This window comes from Canis lupus, chromosome 14, assembly GCF_048164855.1.
Source record: "Canis lupus baileyi chromosome 14, mCanLup2.hap1, whole genome shotgun sequence".
Classification (NCBI taxonomy): domain Eukaryota; kingdom Metazoa; phylum Chordata; class Mammalia; order Carnivora; family Canidae; genus Canis; species Canis lupus.
In genome coordinates this window covers 51,110,154-51,116,153 of record NC_132851.1, presented here as the reverse complement: position 1 = coordinate 51,116,153, position 6,000 = coordinate 51,110,154, and positions in this window count along the sequence as shown.

Below are 6,000 nucleotides of genomic sequence, written 5' to 3'. Positions count from 1 at the left end.
TCCCGCCAGCTTGAGCTGCAGCCCCAGTAAAGCCCTGCCTGTGCCTTTGGAAAAAGGAAGAGGAGGAAAAAAGTGCTTGATTTGACTTTGTGAATTATTAAAATTATTAAAAGAAAATATTTGTTTCATACCTGATTCCCTTCCTTTTCCCTATGGGGAAGTCAGATGATGTAAATTTGGGCTTGGTGTCTTTATCCTGACCATTTTCTGTAATTCAGGGTGAAACTGGGTGAAAATCTTACAAAGCAGTATTTATCTCCCTGCATGTCACGACCTATTAATTCTTGACCAGATTTTTAAAATGACATACAATAAAATATAAAATTTGTAGTGTAATACATACTATATTAATAAAACACAATGAGGATAAGTATTGTTTTCATAAAACTTGTACCTCAGTTATGTGTGAGTGAATGTGTACACATTAGCTGTTGTATAACAATGTACTTCTTGGATGCCTGGGGGGCTTAGTCAGTTGGGCGTCTGCCTTTGGCTCAGGTTGTAATCCCAGCGTCCTGGGATCAAGCCCCCACATAGGGCCCCCCACTTCTCTCTTCTCCCCTCTACCTCTGCTCACTCTCTTTCACTGTCTCTGTTTCTCAAATAAAATAAATAAAATCTTTTAAAAAATGTATTTCATTCTTCAAATGACTCTTTGTCCAGGTCAAAAGCATTTGAAAGCCACTAGTGCAGGACTTGGGGTATATGGAATGTAATTTTGTACACACAGTTAGCTCCTGAGAGTATCTTTCATTGGGAGCCCCAACATCAAAACAGGATGGTACAACTTTTCTCCATTAAGATGTATGCCACAACCTCATACGTTTCAAACTGTGACTCATTTTTTCCAGGGGTTAACTTTCCTTTTTCTGCTGTAATTAAACCTGCTGTATAATAGCACTGGCGATTTCCATCTGTTCCAATGATCTTGTATTTCAAGGCAACTGACTTCTTCGGTTCTATCCATTTCAAAATTATGTTTGCATGTTTTTTATATTGAGAATTTGTTCATTTCTTGCTACATGGTAGATTCCTGAGCTTTATGCTATTTTTCCTTTAGTTTTAAGTATATATATATACTTTTCCACATGGACTCTATCTGCCTAACATATGGGAAAACCAAAGGGAAACACTGAAGATCGAACTATTTCACCAGTCCTTTGGATTGCCCTTACCTACTACCTTAATTCCTTCTTCCTGCTGTTCTCTGCTTTACTCTTAAATATTGCACTGAGAAGGCATTGGCATTCTTCTCTCTCAGCCTGCACTCTGGGGGACGGGCTGCCAGGGTGTAAGTGGCCCGATGGAAAGGCCTATGTGGCAAGGAACTGAAGATCGGCTAACAGCCAGCAAAGATCTGAGGTCTGACGACGGCCACATGAGCAAGCTTGGACGTGGACCCTCACCTAGTTGAGCCTCGAGACTACTATTCTTCTGCCTGATAACATAAAAGTAACAGACCCCGAGCTAAGTATCCAGCAAAGCTGTATCTGGATTCTTGATCCACAGAAAGTGTGAGCTAATGTTTGTTGTTTTCAGTTGGTATGATTTAGGGTAATTTGTTACACCACAAAGATAACGAATACAGGGGCAAGTCACCCATTGTTTGAGCTTTGTTGGAGGCATGACTCAGCCTCTGTCAGAGGTATTGAAAGGAGCCAGGTATAGTCTGTCCTCAATTGCTGATGAATATGGGCACCTGTGGGCACATGACCCAGGCTCAGCCTATTCAGAAATGGCTTGGGATTTAGTGCCCTAAATCCCTAAAGAAGTGGAATGCGGGATGCCTAGGTGGCTCAGCAGTTGAGCATCTGCCTTTGGCTCAGGATGTGATCCTGGAGTTCTTGGATTGAGTCCTGCATCAGGTCCCCGCATGGAGCCTGCTTCTCCCTCTGCCTGTGTCTCTCATGAATAAATAAAATCTTAAAAAAAAAGAAAGAAAGTATAATGGTTGAGAAATGATTCTTCAGAGTGCCTGCCCTGAGGGTTCCACAGTAGAGGTACCAGTGGTAACTTCCTAGCCAGACTATTCTTGTCTCTGGTCCTCAATTTCCCTATCTGTAAAATGGAGACAGTAATGCTTTTCCCTATAATGTAGGGGTGTTGTGAGGATTATGTGGATTCCAATAAAGTGCTTAGGTCAGCACCTGGCATACAGTAAGTGCTATTTTAATGCTGATTTTTATGATTATTTTATACATGAGGAAATTAAGGCCCAGAGAAGTAATTTGCCAGGATTGGATCTCATACTAAAAAATGGAAGGGGGTATAAGAAAACAGGGGCATCTTTCCCCTTTGCTTTCAGGGAACTTGTAGACAGATGCTCTAAAATTGGGAGTTGTTGGGACTGAAGACAGAGATTCAATGGGAGAATTTTGAGTAGCAAGGTGGAGTCCTGCTTTACCACCCCCAAGTCATTCAGTCTCTCCTGCATGGGTGAGACTTCAGATTCCCAGTGTAGTGTGCTTCTTCAGGGTTGAGCTGCTGACAAAGCATGTGTTGAGAAGTGGGATCAGGGCATCCCCAGGATCTCCCTGTGAGCTATCCCAAATAGTTAACACCTCCTGAGAGCTTACTGTGTGACCTGCACTAGTTACCCACATGCTTTCTGTGCATTAACTCATGCCAGCAACCTTATGGAGTATACTTCTCATTAGCTCGATTTTACAGATGAGGAAACCAAAGCACAGAGAGGTTAAGTCACTTATCCAAGATCACACAGCTCATGAATAGCAGAGCTTTGAATCGGGGCAGGCTGGCTCCAGATTATGTTCTTAACCACTAGACTTCTCTGCCTCTCAGGTGAACTGACTCAGTCCTACCTACCTCCAGGCAGGCTCACTCAAGTGCCCAGTAACCACCTTATGTGCTGGTCACTATGATCAGCTGAATAACACCCCCCAAAGATACCCATGTCCTAATGTCCAGAACCTGTGAGTGTTACCTTAGATGGAAAAAGGACTTTGCAGATGTGATTAAACAGAAGATTTTGATGGTAGAGATTATCCCAGATTATCAGGGGCAGTGGGGGGGGGGCACTAAATGTAATCACAAGTACCCTTCTAATAGGGAGCCAGAGGGGGGTTTGAGAACCAAAGAGCAAGTAGGAGACCTGAGGACAGAGGGAAGAAGTTAGTGATTCCAGGAAAGTGTCAGGTGTTAAGGGATGCAGGCAACCTTGAGAAGTTACAAAAGGCAAGGAAATGAGTTCTCTCCTATACCTCCAAAAAGAGCCACCTTGCCTACACCTTGCCTGTAGCTCAGTAAAACTGATTTCAGACTTCTGACCTCAAGAACTATAGGAACACAGATTTATGGATTTTTTGAGCCACTAAATTGGTGGTAATTTGTTACAGCAACAATAGGAGACCAAAAATAGTCACCCACGTTGAGAGTGCCTCATTTTGGGGGTCATGGCATTACGGCAAGGATTACAGGGGACTCTGCCCCCCTCAAGCCCCCTCTCCATCACTCATCTTCAAATCATATGCCAGCAGCTTTCATTCCTTCATTCGCATATTCTCCAAGGGTCTCTTAGGGTCTAGGCACTTCTACAAGTCCTGGGTTTATAATAAACAGTAAACAAGACAAAAGCGCTATCTCAGAGTTTCCATTCCAGTGAAGGAGAAAGATCATACACACGCAAAGGAAGACATAAATTCTCTGAAGACACTTTAAAAGTAATCTCCACGCCCAACGTGGGGCTTGAACTAACAACCCAACGATCAAGAGTGGCACGCTTCGCTGCTCCACCGACTGAGCCAGCCAGGTGCCCCCAGAGTTATTTTCCTAAATGGCCCATCAGCCCTGAGGGATCAAGACCAAACTCCTTAGCTTGGCTCAAAAAATCCTGGCTTTGGTCCTCACTCCCCACTCCAGCCTCATTCTATTCCCCTCTTTCCCTGCCTGACCTCGCCCCCCAGCCCAGCTGACCCTGGTGTTCCTGAACTAGGACCCTTCTCTAGGCTTCTGCCTGTCTACTTGCCTGCCAAGGATAGGCTTCCCCATTCCTCTTTCAGAAAGCCTTCCCAGGACTCCCAAGTTTGGGTTGGGTTTCCAAGGCACCCCGGGAACATCCCACACATAGCACTTACCCTATGGTAATATATTTACATGTTGTCATTCCTCAACGAGCTGCAAGCTCCTTGGGGAATGGGACTGCCCACTTCATTCATCTTGGAATTGTAGTGTGCCTTAGAAAACCTCCAGGCACACAGTAAGCCCTCATAAAACATTTCCTGAATGAACAAGTCTGAGTGAGGAGGTTTCACAAATCTAACCATGAGGGTGAAGAGAAAGAAGTCATTCATGAGGGCTAGGTGTGCCTTTCAGAGAATGTGAAACTTCAGACATGCCTTGTAGAAGGGCCAAGGCTTGGCAGGCCTTCCTCATGCTGGCAAGCTGGGGCGGGTTTCTGGAGACTCAGCAGAGGAAGGCTGGGGAAGAGGCTGAGAGGAGAAGCTTATTCCTGGCTGCAGGCAGGGATGTTTGAAGAAAACAAAGTTTTTTCAAACCATGTTGGGTGCGTGGGCCTTAATTATTCAGGTGTCAGAAAAGTAATCAGAGGCAGGTAAGTTGCTGGGCTTCCATGGGTTCACCATTAGGAGGTCTTTCTCCAGAAATGTGTAACTAAGAGTCACTTCTGAAAGCACGTCTCCGCCTGGTAAACCACTCAGCCTTGAAGGAAAGAACTAGAATGCTTCTTCCTTTATCCGGGCCAGGCTGCTTTAAGATGGCTCCAACCCCCCACCACCTCCCACCTTCGGGGAGGAAGAGGAAAAGGGTAGGAGGAGGAAGTCCGAGATAGGAGGCAGTTGAGACCAAGTTGCTAGAGGCACCCCAGAATCTCCAGCAGGGCCGGGTTTTTCTGTGTGTGATCTGTAGGCACTTTTAAAGCTGGAAGGGGAGTGGCATTTTCATTGTGTATCTAAAGCTTGTTTACTCCCCTGGAGCTGGTTCTTTGATTGCTGGGCTTTAGAATATTTACATATGAATTACACACAATGGGACGATAGTTTATAGAAACCCCCAGGTGGGCTGGTTTCAAGGACCAGAATTGAAGGAAGATTGACCTTCAACTCTTCTGGGAATCTCTAGGGCAATTTAATGGACTGCAGAGCGTATTCACAAGATGGCCTGGGTGGGGCCTGAACTTGTGTTCTCTTTTAACTGCTTTTAGGCGGAGAGGAGATAGGAGAGGATGAAATTTCTGTCTTGCATCAGCACCCCAGCTCCCCCTCACTGTGGCCCTGGACTCTTGTCACTTTACTCCATAATCCCCACGCGCAGCCTCTTCCGGTTGCCACCACATGTGGAATTTTCCAAGAGGCTAGCATTTTTGTGGTTGTTCCCAGTCTGGGACAATAATCCTGATGCCAAATCTCTCCCCCGTGTCTGTCTTGGCCCCTTCACCACCCCCCACGTGGTGGTGTCATCTCAACATTTCTTCAAAGGTGTCTGGTGTTGTCAGCTCATACTGAAGTGGTTGCTACTAGTGATGTTATTTGTGGAATTTTAGCCTAAAAGTGGAACCCTTCAGTGACTGAGAAATAAAAAATGTTTAAACATAATTTCAGAAAACTTGAGGACCATATATACATTCATACCTCTCCTGAATTGGGATTCGTGTAGAATATTGCTCATGAGGGGTTCCTAGCTGGGTAAAGCATCCTACTCTTGACTTCCGCTCAGGTCATGATCTCAGGGTCATGAGGTAGAGCCCCGTTTTGGGCTCTGTGCTTGGGATTTTCTCTCTCCCACTCCTTTCCCTTGTGTTCTTTCTCTCTCAAATAAATAAATAAATCTTAAAAAAGAGGAGGTGGGGAGAAAAGATTGCTCATCACTAATCCATGCTTGATTTACTGACTTCTCAAAACTTCATAGGAGAGGCATTCCAGGACTGTGGAATCCTTGAGATCTGAGGCTGTTTCACTTACTCCAGGAGCTGACACATAGCTGACATTCAGTAAACATGTTTGTATATTTAGGAGAGAAGCCACC